The sequence below is a fragment of the Protopterus annectens genome, chromosome 9.part0, assembly GCF_019279795.1.
Source record: "Protopterus annectens isolate FY-2018-M chromosome 9.part0, PAN1.0, whole genome shotgun sequence".
NCBI classification, from domain to species: domain Eukaryota; kingdom Metazoa; phylum Chordata; order Ceratodontiformes; family Protopteridae; genus Protopterus; species Protopterus annectens.
This window is the reverse complement of record NC_056743.1, coordinates 199,280,123-199,303,053: the sequence shown is the minus strand read 5'-3', so window position 1 is coordinate 199,303,053 and position 22,931 is coordinate 199,280,123.

The following is a 22,931-nucleotide window of genomic DNA, read 5'->3' as shown; positions in this document are numbered from 1 at the left end:
TGAACAGCACTAATCTTTTCAACAACCAGAAATACTAATTTTTTAAAACCCAAACAGTGCAATACATGCTTGATAAGGACACTTTTGGGGTACCAGTTACGTACTTTGCAAATGTGTTCAAAGATGCTAGCCCAGAGACCCCTCTTTATTTACCCAATGTAAAATTCATCACTTCTGTCACAAGTGATCAGCCCACCCATTTGGAACAGGAACAGTCAACCAACTCCTTCCAGACTAACACACATCGTACCCCACTGAAATGGCAAGTAACTACACAAACTGTCAAAGCCAATTATCTTTTGATTTATTGTGGCATCATTCTCAGTGAATGCAAGGTAATGTTGAGGACTCATTACATACAAGATATTGATACATTACCAAACCTCCCTCATGTCCGTTTTCATATAATCCAAAGACGTGCATGCATTTTAAATCACACACATCCATGTGAACTACAGCTATGTCGGATGGGTGCCAGGATGAAGGGACCCATCCAATCCTGGCACCTGAGATGCAACTCACCATCAACCCTTCTTTGCTTGGCCTGGTAAATGCTACACTGAGTTCACTTATGAATAGCACATTTTCATGTGTAGTGATGTGCCCAATTATCCTTAAAGGCTTACACCTGTCAGTTAGGGGACTCCTCTCTGTGGTGTTTGCGTTTAATGGTGCTAGGTATTTAGCTGATGGAATATCACTGTATCAGACCTACATCTCAAAGTCCTTGGAATTTTGGAGAGAGATTTCTGAAGTACGTCTGCATAAGAAGTTTGTTGTTTGATGTGTAGAATGATGATGTGAGGTGTTTGAGGATAATAACAGCTTGGTGGGTGCTGATAATGTGCTTTGATGAGAAGGCTAAGTTACAGATTTAGTAAGTATCCATAGCTGTGACATGTATATTCAGTGTATGTGTGGTGGAACTAAGTGGTTCCCAATTAAATAAGAACATCTGTGCACTGCCTTACTCCGCCTAGTGCTAACAGGCTAGAAGATGATAGAGTAAGAGTAGTCCGTGATTTCATGGCTTCCAGAACCTGGTACACAGCACCAAGTTTATATATAGTAAGCTAATAAGACAGTTTTATCTATTGTATACCCTGTCTACTATACAAATATACTAGGATTGTATGAGTTTATCTGTGCACTTAACAGTACATTATACTAAATAGGTAGGCTCTTACAAGTTTAACCTAGTACTTAGCAGTGGGGTTATTGGTGATCTAGCTGTTTTAATCTGTACTTGTCACAGCAAGGTTTTACCCTGTGCTGTTAAATCTTGATGAGAACAGTACTATAAAAAGGGGGTGGGCACATCTTGGTGCAGTCAAGGCATTTCTCTGCACAGCTAGAAGGTGGAGGATGCAACTTGGTGCCACAAGATGCTCTCTGGCTATGCTATGGTAAGGACTGAACTATGCAGGTCTGTATGTGGACAAAGACTAAGGGATACAAGTTTAGGGACTACAGAGGCAATAGCCTAGACTTAAAAAAAAATACTTGCAACTATGGAGTGCACTATGTCCTGTTCTCGCGCATTGTGCAGCTCACATCTGCTTGTATGAAGCTACAGAGAAAAGAAAATCAGTCAGTCAGAACACCACCTGCTTCAATGTCTGGCATAACTAAATGCTAGAACACCAGCAATGTATGTTCACCCACTAGCATAAACACGCTTTAAAGAAAAAAAGAAAAGAAAGCACTGGCACACTAAGTGATATCACAGAAGAGCAAACTTAGCAATACATTCCTAGTAGATTTTAAATGTAATTATTTTGAAATAGTCAGTTTCCTGATCATATAGGGACTGTATTCTGGTTATAATCAGCCGGTAGTAGCAGCACCTACTGTGTCTATACCAAAAGCTTCTGTGGAAACATTATTGTACATCTACCATAAAACACAGAAATTAATTAATAGCCATAAACCAGATTTCACAATGCATAGGTTTGAACATGTTCGATTCAAATATTTTTAAGCAAAATTTCAGTTCTTCATTTTTAATAACCTCACCTAATGGATTATGGCATTTTTAAGCCCTCTCAGATTTGTAATATTATAGAGAGATCAGAAAAGTAACAGTCTTGGCTATATATTCTTACTAATACTGTAAATGTTAGCCAAAGCCCAAGAAATTAAGACAGGAAAACTTTGCGGTAAAATATAAGATACTATAGAGTTATACCACTGTGCTGAAAGTATCACTGAAGCATATCAACCTGCGATACTGCTAACTGCATTAACAGACGAGCCTTATACTTGGGGAACCTATGTTCTTGCAATGAATTACATTGTAGTTCTTTAAGGACTTCCTGAACTATGGAGTGGCAGACACCATCTGGGGGGAGTCAGGGAACTTAGATGACAGAGTTGCAACATACATTATTTGACTGATCTTGACTGGAAAATCAGACAATGGTTCAGTTTCATGACACTGGTTAACTGAGTACCTAAAGTATTTTTCAGTGTTTAGCAGAGGGAGATGGTGACAGATTGTTGACTGAATGAGGGATCTTATGATATTCAGACTATGACTCTAGGCCATTAGTATTACCAATATTACTGTTATATTATGCAGCGAAAGATACACATCCATCCATAACCCCTTTTCCCATGATTACACATGGGGTCAGGGTGTTACTTAAACAGTGACAATCACCTGGATCCAAGGTTTATATCACGGGTTGGCTAGCCCTGTCTTGATAATTCTACCATACCAGACACACGCAGCATGCACGCTCACACCTATTGCCAATTTAGAGTGTCCAATCCACCTACTACAAGTCTTTGTAATGTGGGAAGAAACTGGAGCACCCAGAGGAAACTCACACAAACACAGGGAGGACATGTAGACTCTGCAAAGAAGGCACCCAAACAGATGATCAAACCCGGGAACCTCTTGCTGTAAAATGTAGTGAAAGATACACACACTGGTAAAATTTAGAGTACAGTACAACATTCTTTTGTCATTCACACATCTCTGGGCGAGGGTAAGGAAGTGCTAAGGTATAACAAATGGTATGCCTCTGCTCATGAGGGTAAGGAAGTACTAAGGTATGACAAATGGAATGCCTCTGCTCATGAGGGTAAGGAAGTACTAAAGTATGACAAATGGCATGCGTCTGCTCATGAGGGTAAGGCAGTACTAAGGTATGACAAGTGGTATGCCTCTGCTCATGAAGGTAAGGATGTACTAAGGTATGACAAGTGGTATGCCTCTGCTCATGAGGGTAAGGAAGTACTAAGGTATGACAATGACAAGTGGTATGCCTCTGCTCATGAGGGTAAGGAAGTACTAAGGTATGACAAGTGGTATGCCTCTGCTCTCGAGGGTAAGGAAGTACTAAGGTATGACAAGTGGTATGCCTCTGCTCTCGAGGGTAAGGAAGTACTAAGGTATGACAAGTGGTATGCCTCTGCTCACGAGGGTAAGGAAGTACTAAGCTATGACAAGTGGTATGCCTCTGCTCACGAGGGTAAGGAAGTACTAAGGTATGACAAGTGGTATGCCTCTGCTCACGAGGGTAAGGAAGTACTAAGGTATGACAAGTGGTATGCCTCTACTCATTTTTTTTAAATGAGAATTCTATAAAAAGCACTGCCCAATTCAACAGAAACCAACAGAATATATGCTAGCAGCTGATCAGTTATTGCATTGTCTGGCAACCGTTTTGTGCAATGATTGCTAAAAAAAGTGCAGTAAATTAGAAAACATGACAAAGTGTTTGATGGAAATGGTTGAAACTTTTCTGCACAGTAGCTGTCCACAGAAACATTCTGTTTTCATATCAAGTGGCCTTCTGCACAAAACATTGCATTGGTGTAGCCCCATTCTGAGACATTTACTATTGGCTCATTTTTGCTCCAAGCAGGCCAGTCTGACCACATTCACACAATCCAACATAGCAGATATTCTTAACCCACCACTATTAGAAGTGGGAAGCACTGAATCATGGAAGAAAGACAGGTGTATGTGAAATATCGTCTAATTCTATAATATGATAGCATGAAAGCAAACATATATGACACTGCCTTGCAATAATTGGTTTAATTGTCCCGCTATTTTTGAATGAGTTTTTAAAATGGGTGATGTAACTTTAGTTTTTTACTTCTGATGAAGTTTGCATATTCAGCAAAGGAAAATCGCTTCAAGTTGTTGTCAATAAACCATTGGCGTTTTACTCAACTGCTGCCGTGGCCGTTTTTTTGGTTCTCGTTATTCATCTTTGTTTTGCAGATGATGTTTTTATAGTGTGTGTACAGCTACTAAACACTAGATCTGGTATTTTCCAAGCATCCAATATGAGGTTAATTCATTTATTCTCTGAAAACCTATTTAATCCAGTTCGGGATTGTGGAGGAGGTGAAGCTTATCCCAGCATTCAGTGATAAAATGCAATGAAACTAATCCTGGATATGATACAAGTTTACTGCTGGTCACTCAAACTCAGTCACTCACATATGACACTTGTACCTACAAGCAGTTTGGAGGATTGCTAATTCACATAAAACATATTTTGGGGATGTGGGAAGAAACTGGGACATATCTTGGGAATCCACATAGACACAATGAGACTCTGCTCACAATACACACCAGCTCAATAAATTATTAAGCCAACATTATTGTAATTTATCTGACTAGAACAGCATATTAGTTGCTCAACAAAATACATAGTAAAATGTATTAATCTGTGTCAGCTGTCAACTTGCATTGATTGTAGTAATAATAATTAAAGGTATACAGTTATCAAAAAAAAGGATGAAGCCGTGAAGAAGCGTCAGTCAGTGAAGGCAGTAACTGGGGCCATTTCTCAGGCAACAAAACAATGTTTGCCAGCATCTGTGAATGAAGATTTTATGTTTGAGGTGACTTGATGGAAGAGTTTGAATGATTAATTGGTAGAAATGGCAATGCTATAAACTTCCAGTTACAAGTTCAACTCTGAGCAGTTTTGTTTTCAGTCATTCTTCTTGAAGTTAAGTACAATAAAGTTTCAGACAGATTTTTGTGTCTGGATTAAAATGGGAATTTGCCTGTGAAAAAATGCATCACCATTTGTCATACAAGAACATTGTTTGCTATATTTCTGAACGCTGACAGACATTGCATTTATAGTGTATGGAATAAAGGGATATAGCCAATTTCAGGTGAAAATAATGAAACTGTCACCTTTACAAAGGTAAATTCATCAGATTAAATATTGGTGTAGACTGCAGTATAATGAAACTGTCAAATTTACATATCTATCTTCACCAGATTAAATACGGACTTAAAAGCCCAGCAGGCTGCAAGGTAACACTTTTGTCCTAGCAATTCAGCACAGTTGCTTTGTGATGAAGCATCTGTAAAAAATGGAAATAAAAATGTTCAAGTCTTTCACAGAAGATAAATGAAGACAAAATGAGACTTTCCTGTGAGAAAGAGATGTTTTCTTGACCATTTTTTATAAATGTCATTACTGCTTCTTGATGTGGTCAAAATGGAGATAGTCTAACTGGACTAAGTCATACAAGGCTATATTGGGCAAGCAAATGTAGGATCCATTTGCATTTTCAATATTGCTACTTTGAAAATTTAAAGCAATATTCTTGTGATGTTACCTTATGAATATAGGCAGTGAAAAGTTTACTATGAGGAAGCAAAATCCCTTAGCAGATTCATATAGGAAACAACTAGAAAGACCATCTCAAAACTCAAACTCTCTGGATAAAATAATCTTCAAACGGTTGTTTTCTTTTAAAACAACATGGCAGTTATGTAAATTACATCTAAAACTCTAGTGTTTCACTTTCAGCATAATGTAGCAAGAATGTTTGATTGCATTATTAAGCTCGTGTCTTTGTACATTTTTAAACCATTGTAATGTTTAATTTTCATTTTTGTTAGCAATTTATATATCCCATGATGCAATGAAAAATAATGTGTTTAATTAATGTTGTATATACCAAGGAGATTTTGCAGTACAATGGCTGAATTGTCTGGTTCAGAGTTCTGTAATATGGCATTAAATAGAAAATAATCCAATGCAATACGTGCACTGCATGAATTAAAATGACAAAGAAGAACATATTGCATATTTATAAACATATAAGGCAGGCAGAACTCAGATCAGACAGTTACGTAACACTGGCAGTTTCCTACCCAAAAACATCTTCAATGTCTTTATTGTGCTACTTCGTGACTACAAGAAGCAAAAGTTTTCACATGCAGCACAAAAATTATCAAATCTAGTCTTGCAGAGCAAAAGCAAAATCCAGTTTTAGTGCTGGGGAAAAAAAATCACAAGTTCAATCAATACTATTTGAAGATATTGTGCGTCACCAGCGTTACAGGGCTGACTATAACACTGACATCAGTCAGAATTGTTCTCTAAATGTTCAACAACCTCATCTTAAGCCTTAAGACCATGGCAGTAGGGTGGTAGGAAAAAAAAACAAGCATAATAATACATTCTGTATAAAGATATTGTAAATCACAAGTGTTGTAGGTTAGTGCTATCAAATTAAATACAATTTCTGAAACTTTGACAACATTCATTATTTTTCATACCCAATAGCCTGTGGTGATTATATTATTATTATTATTATTATTATATATGTATATCTATAGTGAATTTTCACTGGAAGGTAAATACACACAGTGACGAAGAAATTAAACTTTTGGACAGAAGTGTACAATAGAATAGCCAAAGTTTATGAGGGAAGACCTCAGACACAGAATGTGGAAAGTACATGTCCACAATGTCAAAAATAGTCAGGTCACAACCATTTGGTGGAAGATCACCTAATCAGCACTTGGAAATGTAACTGCAATCACCCCACCTAAATCATCCCTTCCCTCTTTCCTCCTTGACTACCCACCCCATTTCCCTTACCATCTCTTCCTTTTCCATATCTATGCTACCTATTCTTATTTCCTGAACATTGCAACTATTATAAGCAACTGTTCCCTATACCCACCCAAATTCCCGCCCCCTGTATTATGATGAAAAATTTCTCCCTCTCTTAAATCTCTCTTATCCCCCCTTCTCACTGTTGTCCGTCAAACTTATGAATTTTGGATTACCAACACTAGACCTTCAACATTTCTTTTGTTAGTTTCCATTTACCCTTACTAACCTCTTTAATACTTGCTTCTAACTTGCAGAGATGTCTAACATGCACTACTATTGTTCACCTGTTTAAATTGCGTATATAGTTTTTACTGTAATTATTTTAATTTTACTTTTACTTCACTCTCAACAGCTGTACTGTGAATTGTTTTACTTGCAAATTTAAACTGTGAATTTCTGTATCACTTGCATATTTTTATACTGTGGAGCTTTTGTCCTCAGGTCTCCGTTGAAAAGGGGTGCAAGCTCAGATGGACTAACCCAGTCAATAAATGTCAAATAAATAAATAAATCTAAAAGTTGGTTAAACAATATGCTCCACAAAAATATTCTGTAAGCACTTATGTCACTTCTTGGCTGGCAGTGTAGGACTGGAGGCGTGTCTTTGATCTAGGAAAGAAGATGGCCCTGCAAATTCACATGGAAGGTATTAGTAGGGGGTGGGACTGTGCAATGAAGGAAGTCTACACTGAGAGGAGTAAAGGGATGTATAGGAGTTCTCAAATGTTTGGCATTATGATTTTGTTGACTAAAGCAAAAAATCTGTCTTATCATTTACATCTCTTGTTCTGAGTATGACCTCAACAACCTCCACATGCTCAGTGCATAACTTAGAGCATGCCATTTAGCTAGACAAAAACTTTATAGCTATGTTTAACTTATCTTGCCAAGTACACAAGGACTAACATGAAAACAAAATTCTGGAATATTTCTTTGATATAAGTTACTAAGAAGAAAAGATTTTGTTCTTGGTCTCAGGGTTCCAACACTTAGGGAAGCAACCCCAAGAGTTTGGGCAGTCCAATGGCAGAAATAAAAGGTAAGATGGGGTTGCTGACTGAAGAAGCAAATCAGGAAGAGAAGGACAGTTTGTTTTTACATATCTAAAATGAAATGATATAAGCAGTTCAGAGTAAATGTGATTTTCTTCATTTCAGGGAGTTGGTACTTCTATTAAATGCATCTGCTAGTGTCCATTTATAGTTGATTTCATTGCCTGGGAATTGACAGTTCACATCATCAATGTTGAAGGTTAAGGTATTGCAGATGGATGAGAGTAAACACTGGGTGGATAAAGCAATGTTATTATGTCTATACAGTAAGCTACAGTTGTGCTTTCAGGGAAAATAGCTTTTTCAGGGATTAGTACTTTTAAGTGGCCATCTACTTGTATCCAGATTCAGGAAATGTCTGTGACCTTGGAGGACTGCTTAAGTATTGGAAGGTAAGGTTTAGTTGTGTAAATATCAGTATTAAAATAAAGATGTTTGGGGATTTAAGGCAAAGATGGCTTTCTTTTTCAAGGATTAGATATTTCCAAAGAGTGCACCATTACCCAAAAGCATTAGTAGACATTAAAGAGTTGGCCAAAGGGGTTGCTTACTTCCAGCAACAGTATTTGTTGATTGCAATAAGAGGAAAACAAACACTAATGCACATTTTGTGTATAATTTGCAGTTTATGAAAGAAATTTTATTATAGCAAAAATGACTGAATGAAAATGACCTGCTAGCTTAAGCATCAAGGTCTTCCCCAAGCTGGCAATTCAGTTCAATATGAACCATATCCGACACAGCAGCACTCCTTTACTCATGCCATCAGGAACAAACAGCTACAGTATTACCTGTCACCACGGGCTTCTTTGGATTACAATCAGTAATTAAGGAAGAGCAACCATAAAAACAAAATAGGTGTATGTGAAAAAAGCCAGTCCATTCTGTTGTGATAATGGAAACTGAGAGGAATATTTTCATCTGTGTTTACTGACAAAGAAACAGTGACTGGTGTCTGTTTGGGAAGTGAAGAAGTGGACAATGGATGCTAGTGAGCAGATAGGAATATTACTAGGAGCAAAGTGGAAGTTAACCATTTTAGATGTGGCTAAAGCTGAAAATAAAGGTAATTTTCTTCCCAAACTACCAAAGTATGTTAACTGAACCAAACAGGCACCCATTGGATTACACACTACGACATGAAATTGTTTAGTTGCTGAGGATACAGGTGGTTCCAAGAATTTGGAAGATGACATATGTACTGCCCTTAATACAGGGAGGCTCAGTGAATAAATGCTGAAATCTATAGGCTTAAGAGTTTTAAGGAAGGTTATGGGGATGATTCTGAAGGGTAGGTTGATGAAATTTCTTGATTTCAATTTTTAAATAAACAGAATAAGCTTTGCATAGTTTGTTCTTAACAGATTAGTGTGATTAAAAAGTATTTACAGTTACAGTGAAAAATATTTCGGAGACACAAGATTTAATGTTTTTGTTCCTTTTTATTTTACTGGAACTTTACCAGAATAAAAAACAAAGTCCCTCTTCTAGGGAATGAACATTCTCCAGCATGGTATTAATGTATAGATAAATCTCACTGAAAAACTAGTCTAACACTTCATGGCAGCTCAGACAGATAAAAGAAAATAGCTGCCATTTTTTTTTAACTCACTAAACCCAGCTTTATTGTTTTGTGAGAGAGAGACAAGTCAGAGATGATACTTGCGTCAAACTTCTTTCGATTATCACAGGTGGTCCATCAGCAAACATTGTCTAAACAATAGAAAGTACCCAGCTCTAATATCTGGCATTACTGGCTGTAATCCTCAGTGATTTACCAGCAAATCAAACTTTCTGTGAGGGACAGAGCAAAACTATGTGCCAAAATCAAAGATGTTCTGCAAATTCAAGGACAATTAAGAGGCATGGGAGTTGAAATGCCTTTTGTTGTATGATTTTTTTTTCATTCATTTCATTGCAAAGAGAGATCAGAGGTGTAGTCAGTTAACATGGTGCCTGTAACTGCTGGGTACATGCATATGTGTGTGTATACGTAGACATTAAATATTTACATAAAAATTACATTTGCTATTGCAAGTCTGTAAAATTAAGCAGAGGAGCTATTTTACGTACAAAATTGTAGCACCCACCCTGTCAAACATTATTGCTTATCCTTTCATTTTACTCAGCGTGTTATGCTACTTTTCAAAAATCAGAACTAATTCATCTATTGAGTTAAAGCTCTTGAATCTAAAATACTTTTGAAATTTACATCATTCAGACCTGGTGGTAGAATAGTTCATAACATGACCTGCTGAGTAAAATGAAGTGTATAAATGGTTTAACTGATTATTGTTTTTTTAATCTGAAGAAGTTACAGTAACATAAAAAGCAACTAAGGCTTAGAGTATCTCTGTGGTGTTTTCTGTGTTTGTTTCTATTTCAAAGCAATTTTTATTAGCACTGAATGGCTACAAAACAAAACATTTTGGTACAGTGGTATAGCAGTTAGCAATGTTATTTTGCAGCTCTTGCTTCACAGATTCATTTCATGCCATATTTGGTTTTGCCAGGTGCTGTGGTTTCCTCCTTCATCCTAAAGACACATGATAATAGAGGAATGCCTGTTCACCTATCTGCAGGTACATGAGCAGTGTGTGATTTATAGTGTGTCCCCATGATGGACCAGCAGTTTGCGAGTTAATATGTGCCAGAATCCTGCAATGGACAAAAAACAGTGTTTGCCTGTGACTAGCCATCAGTAAGTGCGTGCATGTGTCTGCAATGAATCAGCAGTGTATGACTTAGCATGTGTGCATGCCCTGTGATGGGCTATCAGTGTTTGAATTAGTACGCACGTGACCTGCAACAAACCAGCAGTGGTGGCACCTTACCTAACCTAAACTAACATGACCACATGCTTTTACTAAAATACACAATATTTGCTTCAGTTATAATTGCATCTTAGCTCCTCTCAGTACACAAACCTCCTTCTCTATGTATATCAATTTGATGAACAGTTTTCTGCTCTGTGCAGGGCTAAAACTTTAGCTGAAGTGGTAAAGCTTGGTTTATGACCATATTCTACATACATTATATAATCATAATATGTTTCTCTACTTGCAATGTCAGCATTTTTAATAGTGAGCTCAGTGATGTAAAACCATGTAAATTGATTGTACTCCCTATTGTCTTACATTTTAATGTATATTGCAAAAATGTTGCAGGCCCTTGTAGTCTGGACAACTTAAGTGAACAAAATAAAATAAATAGGTAGCTCAGGAAGTGGACTGGGGAAGGGTTGTGGATGCGACATAACTAGACTTTAGCAAATTACTCTGTTGCATTTAAGAGATGCATGTGGATGCTGGAAGGCTACCGGACTAAATCAAAATACTCTGGTTTGGAAAACAACTAAATATAGAATGGAAAAAAATGATAATAAAATAAAAATTTAAAAGAAGAGCCATAGACTGATCATTGTCAAATAGGGACCTTGGCAGGGTAGTGGACCAGCCCCACACTCTTTCCACAGCCATACTAATATCTCATTCCTTGGCTGTCTTTCCCCAGTTAGAAAAAAAACACTGAAAACTGCCAGTGTGCATATTATTTTCTTTGTTACTTTTGCAATAATATTCCATTGATTAAGGAACATTTTGACCTACTTAGCAAGGGATTAAAATTTATTCCATATGGGCATTAAATTATTTTTAAGGAAGGTAAATCTGGAAATTATGTTTTCCAATAACAATGTAAATAATAAACAAGGACTTGTACGGAAAACTATATACAATCCCCCCATGCATGCACAAATAAAGAATATGGAAAGAATTTTGGAGAGAGAAATAAGAAATGCACAAAGTGAGATCAAATATAGGACAAATTTGAGTAAAAAGGAAAAGGAAATTTTAGATGAATTAAAACTCAACTCAAATATAAGAATAATGAAACCAGATAAGGGTGGGGGGATAGTAATAATGGACAATATACAATATGAGGGGAAAATGAACCAAATTCTTAGGGACGATACTCAATATGCCTGTGTTTCTAGGAATGAGGTAAATTTGGCCTATCATAAAATAGGTACAAGACTTGAAGACATGGTACATGAAGGTAGTATTGATAAAAAACATATGATTATTTAAGGGTAGAGAAACCAAAAATTCCTGTCATATTCAGAATTCCCAAAATTCATAAAAACTCTGAAGACCCACCTTTTAGACCTATTGTATCTGTTGATGGATAAAAAAAACATAACTTTGGCAGAATTTGTGGATACAAAGGTGAAACATATTTAGGTAAACAAAAAAGTTATATTAAAAGACTCTTGGGATTTATTAAGGGAGTTAACTTCAGATTTATATACTGAAAACTTAATATTTGTAACTATTGATGTAGTTGACCTGTTCTCCTCTATACCTTATTCAACAGGAATGAATATGTTTGAGGAAATTGTTTTCGAAGACAGGCAATGAACCCATAGGGAGAAAATAGCTAGTGTAGATTTAATGGATATGGTGTTAAAAAATAATTTTTTGACATTTAATGGGGAATTTTTTCAACAACTCTAAGGAGTGGCAATGGGAGCAGCCTGTGGCCCTACTTTTGCCAACTTGGTTTTGGCAAAGTGGGAGGAAACTTTTATTTTGAATTCCAAATTTAATTCCTGTTGGACACTATACCGAAGATTTTTAGACGGTATAGTCATTTTTTGGACAGCTAGTAGTGAGAAACTTGATGAATTTATGAGATATATTAATAAAACTACATATTTTCTCAAATTTACTCACAAATTGTCCTACAACATCTTAGAATATCTTGATTTGGAGGTATATAAATTAGATAATAAGTTAGAAACTAGGATTCACAGAAAAACTACTTTCTGTAATTCGTTACTTCACTACAAGAGTGCTCATCCCTTACATTGTAAAAGGAATATAGTAAAGGGACAATTTGTAAGGAGATGCCGGATGACAAGGTCTGATAGAGATTTTATAAATGAATGTAATCTATTGGAAAAAATGTTTACAGAAAGAGGTTATCCTAGGGAATTTGTTAAGAATATTAGGACAGAGGTAGAAAAAGGGAGAAATAATAAATTCAAACCTATTAAGGGGGAAAAATAATAAAGAAAATACTAATAATGGAATGGAAATGAGAGAATTAAATTCCACTAATAATTACCAACAGTCACTTGTCTTAGAATACAATGCAATAAATAATAATATAAGGAGGGTCTTCCAAGAAGAATGGGAAAGGTTTGTTGCCCTTACTGATTTGGATAATATTTCCAGACTACCTTTTAAAGTGGTATATAAAATTCTAGTAGTATAAAAAACATTTTGGAGAATAAAAGTAAACAGAACAATTCTAAAGTAGGTAGAACAAGAATTGGTACATATAAATGTGGACGCTGCAATCAATGTGGGTATATAATGAACACAGAGGAATTTAATTTGGAGAGTAGAAAAAGGTGGATAAAAAGTACAGCATACTATAACTGTGAGTCAAAGGGGTTAGTATATCTAGCTGTTTGCCAAAAATGCAATTCCATTTACGTGAGAAAAACAGAAAGGACCCTAAAAAGAAGAATATATGAACATACTTATATGTCCAAGGGCAAAGAAACTAATGCCTTGTTTAAACATTTGACGGAATGTGAAGGGTGTAAATTTTTATTCATGGTCCTAGAACAAGTTAAAAAAGATATTAGGGGTGGCCCTTGGGAAGATATTATAGAGTATAGAGAATTATGGTGGCAAATAACCCTGGAATCAGAGAAAAATCCAGGGTTAAATGATTATATTTCTGTATTGCCACTTCTAAAATTAAGGGCTGACAAGTTATGAAAAAAGACCTATATGTAATAATATTCTTTGACAGAAGGTGGCACTGCTTTCCCACGAATCTAGGCTTATACTTTAGATGAACTAAATCACTCTTGTACAGCATATATCTATATATCTATATATATATATATATATATATATATATATATATATATATATATATATATATATATTTATTTATTTTATACAATGCTGAAATATATATATTCACCTATGGAAGTATAATAGTTTGTTTTTATATTTTATGGTAATTTGATTATCTTGTAATATGAGAAAGAAATTAAATGGAATGTATAATAAAAGTTTTAATATTTATGAGGTCATTCAAACAGGTTATTTGGCCGTTTGAAATACGAAATTGAATTTTATTCGATTTAAAATGTAGAAACAGTATAAATACAATTAATGAGTTGGGAGGCTTGTATCTGATGAAGTCTGGGTATTTTCAGATGAAAACGTGAATGTAATATAAGGCGTTCATGCTGTTATGCTAATAGAAGATTTCTTTAATAAAGGAAAGAGCATTTTAAACTTTCAACAAATACATCCTTTTTAGCCAGTTTTTGCACTCTGTTACTTTTGCGATGATCACATAGATTTCAAGTTAAAACTTTTATTTCAAATTTTACAGCACAAACAGTAACAGCTATTTGCTATATAAAGCAAGACAAAACACTCTTATTGAAAACAGACCTAGAATGAGCATCAGTAAACTACTCTTCCCCTGAAACTTACATTTACTGAAAATGCATCTGGCAATCCATTTCAGTGCTGGCCAAATTAATAGAAATATTGACAAATAATTGAAATTTCTTAGTTTCTTTAGTGATTTTCAGTCTGGCATTTTCAGAACTTCATAAATCATTTTAGTTTGTTAATTCTTTATGAAAAAGCTGTTTAGCATGAAATTACTACATGCTACTTACCTACTTAAAGACAAATGATGTCTGTGATGCCCCTGTATTGGCCCATCAATCAAGGAGCCTCAATCCTCACCACTGGCATCAGCTAGGAGATGTACACACTGGAAGGATGACAAGTACACACATAGTAAAGTGCAATTTCCTTTAAGAGCAAACAGAGGCCGCAGTCAGTCTGGGGTTGGTTTCTCCCTTTTTCTTCAGATCCCCAATAAGACTCCCCACTGGCACAGCTATAGGGTTGAGATCTCAGCTGAGTGGCCAACCCCAAACCTCCAGCATCCTCTCTGTCCAACTAGTGCTTTATGCCCCTGCCCAAGTAGCCGATGCACACACACACACACTGAGGTTTGATTTAGATAGAAACACACACAATCCTGGGAAAGGCTGGCACAGGTTTACTAGCTATGCCTCCTTTTGCACAGATTATAAAGTAGTTTCCACTGCCACCAACCACTCTTATCAGCTACTTTTAAGGCCCTTAACAAAGAGTGTCCAATCCTACTGTGTAATGTTACTATTAATCCAAATGGTAGTCTGACCAAAATTTGCAAGGCTATCTAGGAGTGGCCTGTACAGTGTCACCAAATACATATGCAAGTACTCCAAGAGGTTAAATATGTCTAACAAATATCTGCCACAAAGATAGGTTTAAATATATTTAATAATAAATAAAACAACAAGACAATACTCAATCAACACATTAATTTCTGAGTTCAAAATCACAGAAAATATTCTAAAACTACACTGCAGGGCAGTTTCAAATAAATACAGAAAACATTTAAACTAATCTTTACTATATTCCGATCTATATCTAAAAGAGATACTATGCCCTAAATCTTACTTACAGCAAGGCAATTGCAGATGATGATTATGAGTAGATGTTTCCAGGTCCAAGACAAAATACAAAATGCCCAGTCTCTCTCCGAGAGAGTTCTTAAATTAATATCAAATATTACTGCTGGGGTAGCATGGATTATATAACTTTTTGTTACCTAAGTTCCCAAGCTAAACCCCCATTGTAGCATTTGACATCTCCTTGTGAAAAATGCATAGACTTCAGAGCTTTGCAGTTGCTAGAAGACATAAAACAATAAAACACAAAACAATGCAGAAGGCACCCTAGTTCTAGACAGTCTGTCTCTTTGCTGCATTGAAACTAACTTTTATAATACAATTGTAAAACAATTTAATTTTAGCTTATTTTCTTGAAGTTTTGCAAGTTAAATCTGTATGTTTCAGTTTCTACTGTTAAAAATAATATACATTTGCAAAGGTATATAGTTTATACGCATTTCTGTTCTTTTCCAGTAAGGTACACTGTGGACACATCTTTGAAGCTCAGTACTATACAAACCCCGTTAAACACGCATTTCTGTACCAGTAGTTTAATATACACATAACATACAGTTCTCTTACATTTGTATGACAAGCATACGAATCATGTTGATATTCACAAATGACATATGCTTACACATTGGATGGGAGATAGGAAGTTCAGCCCGGGGATCACGTCAGTCGCCCTGCTAGACAGGGGTTCAGGGAAGCAAATATTGTGGGAAGAAATAGCCAGGGAATTTTTATGGCTAGGCTTGCATAGGTGCTAGGGCCGATAGCCTAGTACCAACCTATGATTATTTAGAAAATTCCAAATAGCTGGGCTGGCAGCGTGACAACATCATAATGATGCTGCTCCTTAGTCTTAAAAATGGGTAGATTGGCTGAATTAACACCACTAAAGAGTGCAAAATTTAAGATTCTGCTCAAAGAAGGTGTTCCTGGATCAATAATCACCAAGAAGGTCAGTTAGTCAGTCTTCTGCCAAATTCGGAAGAAATTGAATACCGGTGAAGAGTTGTCACCCAGACATTCTGGCAGAAGTGGTTGTAGAAGGTCCACAACTCCTTGGGATTATTTGGATCTGATCAGAGAATATCATAAGAATCACAAGGCATCCAATAGACAGCTGCATGGGGATGCTGGAACAACGGGGTGTTACAGTGATTTCCAGAACGGTTTGATGGAGACTTTTGGACACTGAGCTTCGAGCTTGCAGACCTCTAAAGAAACAGAAATTGTCCAACCAAATGAAGGCAGAAGAGTTTTTAAACTGGCCAGAAGAAGATTGTGAATGAGTTGTTTTCAGTGATGAAAGCATAATACCGTGTTCGGATCAGCAAGTACAATACTTGAGACGACAGTCTGGAGAGCAGATGAGGGAGGACTGCATCATTCAGCGCATCAAGCATACCACTCAAGTGATGGTGTGGAACATAATGAGCATCTTCAACAGGTTGGCTCTACATTGTTCAGGGAAACAAAGCAAGAATGAACCTTACTACAGCAGTGTCTGCTCCCTCAGCTGTATGACTGGGCAAAGAAGAGATTCACTGGGTCAGAGGACTTCATCTTCATGCATGATGGTGCCCTATGTCACAAAGGTTGACAAGTGGCAAGTTTCCTTGAGGTCCATGGTATTGAAGTGTTACTTGTCATTTCATATACTTGTTTTGAGTTATATAGCAAAACAAAATAAAAACACTTTTTAATTTTTTTTTTTTTTATTTTAGGCATTGCTACATTTCTTGTAAAACACTTAATGCTAACCAAATTTCTCAAACATATTGTTACTGCATTCTAAAAATACTGTGCTTGTGCCTTGTATATATTCATATTGTATATTTCTCTGTTTTTGTACTGTTTACTATCTTACAACTTAAATTGTTTAGGTTTTCTTATTTTTTAAATTACTTTTCTGGAGCTTTTGTCCTCGAGTCTCCACTGAAAAAGGGCTCTCTGGGCCCAGTCAGACTAACCTGGTTAACAAAAGTAAAAATAAATAAACACACATATTTATGTTTATTTGGTCAACACTGTAAACTACAAGAGATGTGCTGGTATTCATAGTCAAATAGTATTATAATGAAGCACTAATTAGTGGCTATGTGAAGGGTGCAGGAATTCAAAACACAAATGTGTAACATTTTTGCTAATACCTGGGGACAGCCCACTGGATGCAGGTGTCCTTTTTTTTAAGGAATGCCCAGGAGCACTACCAGATCAACTGACTTGGTTAGTGACCCATTAGAATAATGAAGGCCAAGGGAATGAAGCAGCTCATTAACAGCTCATACCCCTACTCATCTGCACTAAGTACCAGACAAACTGTTGTAGTATAACACAAGTGTATTTCACATCCATGTGTCAACAAAAAAAAGCTAAATTAAAAATGTATTCATAGAAAAAATATTTACATTAAACTAGTAGAATGCATGCTGTCCAATTTATTCACAGCCAATAATAAACACAGTTATCAGTTACCAAAATAAATGAATAAAACCAAGGACCATACTCAAAGAATATGGCTCATATTGCGAAGCACCTGTTTATTACAATCAAACTGCTCTGGAATAGAGGAACCAAGTATAGCCCCTTGTATGATTGTATATACCTCTGATGCTTTATTATAATAAGGTCAGCCAAATGGACCAATTCATAAATAATGATCTAGAAGTTTATTTCAGGTTGCCGCTGTGAGAACCATATAGTGCAACCCATTGCACCCCACCATGCCCTCCTAAACTCTTAGTTCAAGAATAAGGGGCAAACAACCAAGATCAGGCACACATTTTAAATACAGGTCTTATATACTTAGAAAGTTGTTAGCAACAGGTTTTGCATTAACAAGCATTTCCTGAAGAGTATAAAGTCTGAAACTCACATTTGTCCTTATTTAGTGACTGCAGTCCATACCACATAGGTTACAAATTTTCCAACAAACAGACCACAAAGATGAGGAAAAAAAATCAGGGACAGCCGAGAACTCTGCCCTCTTCACACATACACACAATAATCAAATGCAGCCACCTGTACACCTCATATCTGTTTGAGATCAAGTGAATTAATAAATTTATAAATAATGGTCCAAAAATGTAGTTCGGCTCATTACTGTCACAAATGAACAAATGCATAATGATCTAGAAGTGTATTTCAGCTCAGCGTTTCTACAACCATACAGTGCAACTAAGCACAACCCGTCTTCTCAACTTCTTAGCTCAAGAATTAGTCAAAGACCCAAAACCAGGAACAGACTTTAAATATTTATCTTATATACTTAGAAAATTGCTATAACAACAAACTTTGTTCAATAAATGCAATGATTTACCAGAAAAAAGGCATTACGAAGGGGCAAAGCATAAATATGAGAAAAAATCATTACTATCCAACAATACTGGTGACAGATAATAGGCAGACTGTGTTAAATCACTTAAAAAGTTAGCAGAACAGCAGAACAGTACTTTTACATTAAACAAGCATTTTCCAAACAACAGAAACTACTAAACCTGAATTACTGGCATTAGTGACTAACTATAATCATCAATGATTTATCAGAAAATAAAGTTAAACTCTAGCAGTTAATGTAGGGAACGCCAGCACTATGTTCTTAAAAAACTGCTTCCTATAGCCAGTCTTACAGGATTTAATTGTTTCTAGCTTCATTTGCCTACTCTCACTCTCTCTGAGAAAGTCATTTAACCAGAGAGTGCTTCTGAAAAGTGAGTTTACCTGGTTAACAATTTTTAAAAAAGAGGGCAGGGCATAAATATGAGGCAAAAAATTATTCCATTTTCTGTACAATAAGAACTATTAAAATCTAACAACTCTCATAACCAGAAATGTGCTGTGATCAGGAACATGTTTCCCCAAATCTGTATAATCAAGCATTAGGTCAGTGGTTCCTGCCTGGAATAAGGAGCAGGGTGACACCAAGGTAAACAAATCAGGGGTGTGATTCCAACTTTGAGGTGATCTACACACACACTACAATCCTTTTCTAAAAAGACAGCTCTGTACTGCACTACTCCATTTAGCTCAAGGCTAGCTAAGTGGACCCCAGTGAGCAAGGTTAGGACATGTGTGGGTCTGTTCCTTTTTTTTTCACATCACTTGACCTTAGACATCTGCCTAGGTCAACCTGCGCTGGATCTCACCCTAGGAAGACCAGAATCACAAGCGGTGTCCTACAGAGGTCAGTTAGTGAGTGTATTACACAAACACACACACATTATATTAAACAAAATGGTGGTTTATATATGGCCAATACTAAAATAAAAGTGTTGAAAGACAGTGTGAAGGATTTGATAAGTGACTACTGATCTCTAACTTATGTAAACTTAAAGTGTTACATTATGGCGATTGTAATTCAGAAATGAAATACATACTCATAATTCAGGTCACATGCTACTTGAAAATCCAGAAGAACAGTAACATTTGGGGATAACTCCAAGTGTAAACCATGTAAGAAACTATGTAAGGAACTATAAGGAGGAGAGTAGCAAAGACCACTGAAGTGCCTACATATGAAAAGATATCACCTTCAGTGAATTAGCGGTCACAATCCCTTTTTGTGAATCACAGGTAGCAGTGTCTAGAGTTCAGACATATGGGATGTTCAGACGTATGGGATATACCTTTATGAAGACAAAGTTTGAAGAACAGCAATAAAAATTATAATAGGAGAGACTTGAACTTAAGTCTGGTCTATGAAGAAAGAAAGAGTTGAAACTATATTCGTTGGAGACAAAAATGGATTAGAGGAAGAGTTTGTCTGTGCCATAGTGATGAAAGGAAAACAGCACTTCAGACCAAGGACAGGGAAGGAAGAATAGAGTGGGAATGGTAACAGATAGGGGTCATTTTAGAGACCATAATCAGATGGATTTCTTTAAGGGCAAGTTGGAAAGAGACAGAATTAACAGAAAAGTAGCTGCTTCTACCTCTACAGATGAATTTAAGAAACCATGTGATGTGTAAATCAAGGTGGCAGGAGTGGTACTTAGATAGGGGACAGAAATATTTGACTGCAGAGACATTGCTGTTTTTCCAGTGATTCTTTAACACCCTTCTGTGCACTGCTGTGAAAAACACCAAGTAAGCAATGCTCTGTTTGTGCATGCACATATATATGATATACAATATCAAAAGCCAATCCCAAATAATTAGTTTGCTCATCTTGTTTAATACAAGTCCATTTGTAATGACTACTAACTTTTTCTGTCTATACTGTCAGGTTCTGAAAGAAGGTTTCAAATTATTATATACTGTGTTATGCAGCAAATTAGAAGAAAAGTGATTTCCCTTAGAGATGTGGCCAACAAAAAGTAATGGCTGCTACTGAATAAAAAATCTTGCAAAAACTCTTAATATTTTAAATTGTTAGAGGTAGTTTCCTTTTTCAATAGGATAAATGACTTACCAGCATTCATTGCACAAAATACAGCATATTTTAACACCATGTGATCATGAGAGTGAGTTTTTGTCTCCAAACAATATACCCTCATTCATATTCTGTTATCAACACTACTACAGTTGGCAGGAGTTAGTTTTGTTCTATATAGTCTCTCTCTTGATCAGTGGCAGTGAAAAACATTGAGCAGCCTGCCTGCCCCTATGGGAGTGGTTACTGACTTGAAACTGTAGTTTTATTGGCCATTTTGGGTCAATTCCAAAACTCCTTCATCTTCCTCTCTTAAAACCCTCTTTTGCGCGTTTTTGTGCATAGTGCAACAGCGGGCAGCACCGCCTAATTGGGTTTAAACTATTCCTGGCTCCACAAAGTCTGCTCTTCACTTTTTCCCTTAGAACTGCTCTATCTCTCAATTTAAACACCATATTCTCATTCTAAGGCCATTCACTGGTTCAATTAAGTAATCCTACAAGTTAGCACTATTAAACCATAAGCACTATTTACTCTTATACTCTCTACGATTACCCTGTCCTCTATTGGTCCATCTTAAATTCAGTTTCCTTATATTAATCTAGCATGTCCAAAGGTCAGTCAATGGTTTCCTCTCCAGTCCAGCTGGTGAATCTGGGAATTTTGAGGCAATGTTACAACTGTCTCATGTACACGGACAACCCTCTCCTCCTCCAAACAGGTTCAAATATATGTGAGAGATGCAACTATTTAGCCAAACTGGAGGCTGAGCTCTCTCATCTCAAAACTGGTGTAACCAGTCAGGAGGAGAAGGTAACCTCACACAACACAATTCCAGTATCACATAGTCCCACCACATCAGCAAACCAAACACATGAATACACAAAAACATACTCAGAGGCTCTAAATAAAAATCTACCTAAGCAACAGAGACCTCCAAAGCAGACATCCAAGCAAACGCTACCTCAAAACAAAACACACACAACACATAACCCACAAAGTCAGTGTGCCAAGCAGCCACAGCCCTGAAGGCTGAATAACACACCTGATGGGGAAGGCATCTCTGATCAGTACTAGCAAAAAATTACGATCCCTCATAAAATCCTCCAAGGCCAGCTTAGAGAGAAAAATTGCACAGGACACCAAAGACAATCATTAGGCTTTTTTCAGTTATGTTAGAAACCTGGGATGCAACTACCAGACTTGTTGAGAGTTGATTCTAAACGACAAAAAATACACTGAACCCACAGACATCGCCAATATCCTGGCAGACAGGTTCAGTGCAAACTTCTCCACCCCCTCCCCCCCAAAAGAGCAAGTATCTATCCCGACAGAGGGCTGCCTCCCAAACATCTCTGATGCTCAGATGAAGGCTGCCCTCTCCAAAGCAAAAAACACTGCTTCCATGGGACCAGATGGTGTCCCAGGTTGCGTCCTACATGAACTCCAAGAGGAACTAATCCCTCAAATAAAACAGCTATACAATCTCAGCCTCACTACAGGATATGTGCCCACAGAATGGCATACAGCAACAGTGGTCCCACTCCACAAAGGTGGAGCCTCTACGGACCCTGGAAACTATCGCCCCATAAGCCTGACTAGCTTAGTCTGCAAGGCTATGGAGAGGATCATCATGGAGCTCATAAACAAAGACATTGGGGACCTACAGACACTAGATTCTACCCAGTTCGGCTTTGTCAAGGGCAGATCCTGCCTTTTGAACCTGGATGACTTCTTCGAAACAGTCACCAAAGCCATAAATGAAGGGAAGGTAGTCCGCACAGCCTATCTGGACCTTGCGAAGGCATTTGACACAATACCCCACTCGGGCATCATAGATAAGCTATCCAGCTTAAATATAAACCCCTATGTCACAAGATGGGTCACAAACTGGCTCAAAGACAAAACCCATAGAGTGAGAGTTGCTGGAGCCATGTCAGACTCGAAACCGGTCACAAGTGGCGTCCCACAGGGTTCTGTCCTGGGACCACTCTTGTTCGGTATATACTTTTCCGAGGTACAGGCAAACGTGGGAGGACTATGGCTCACCAAGT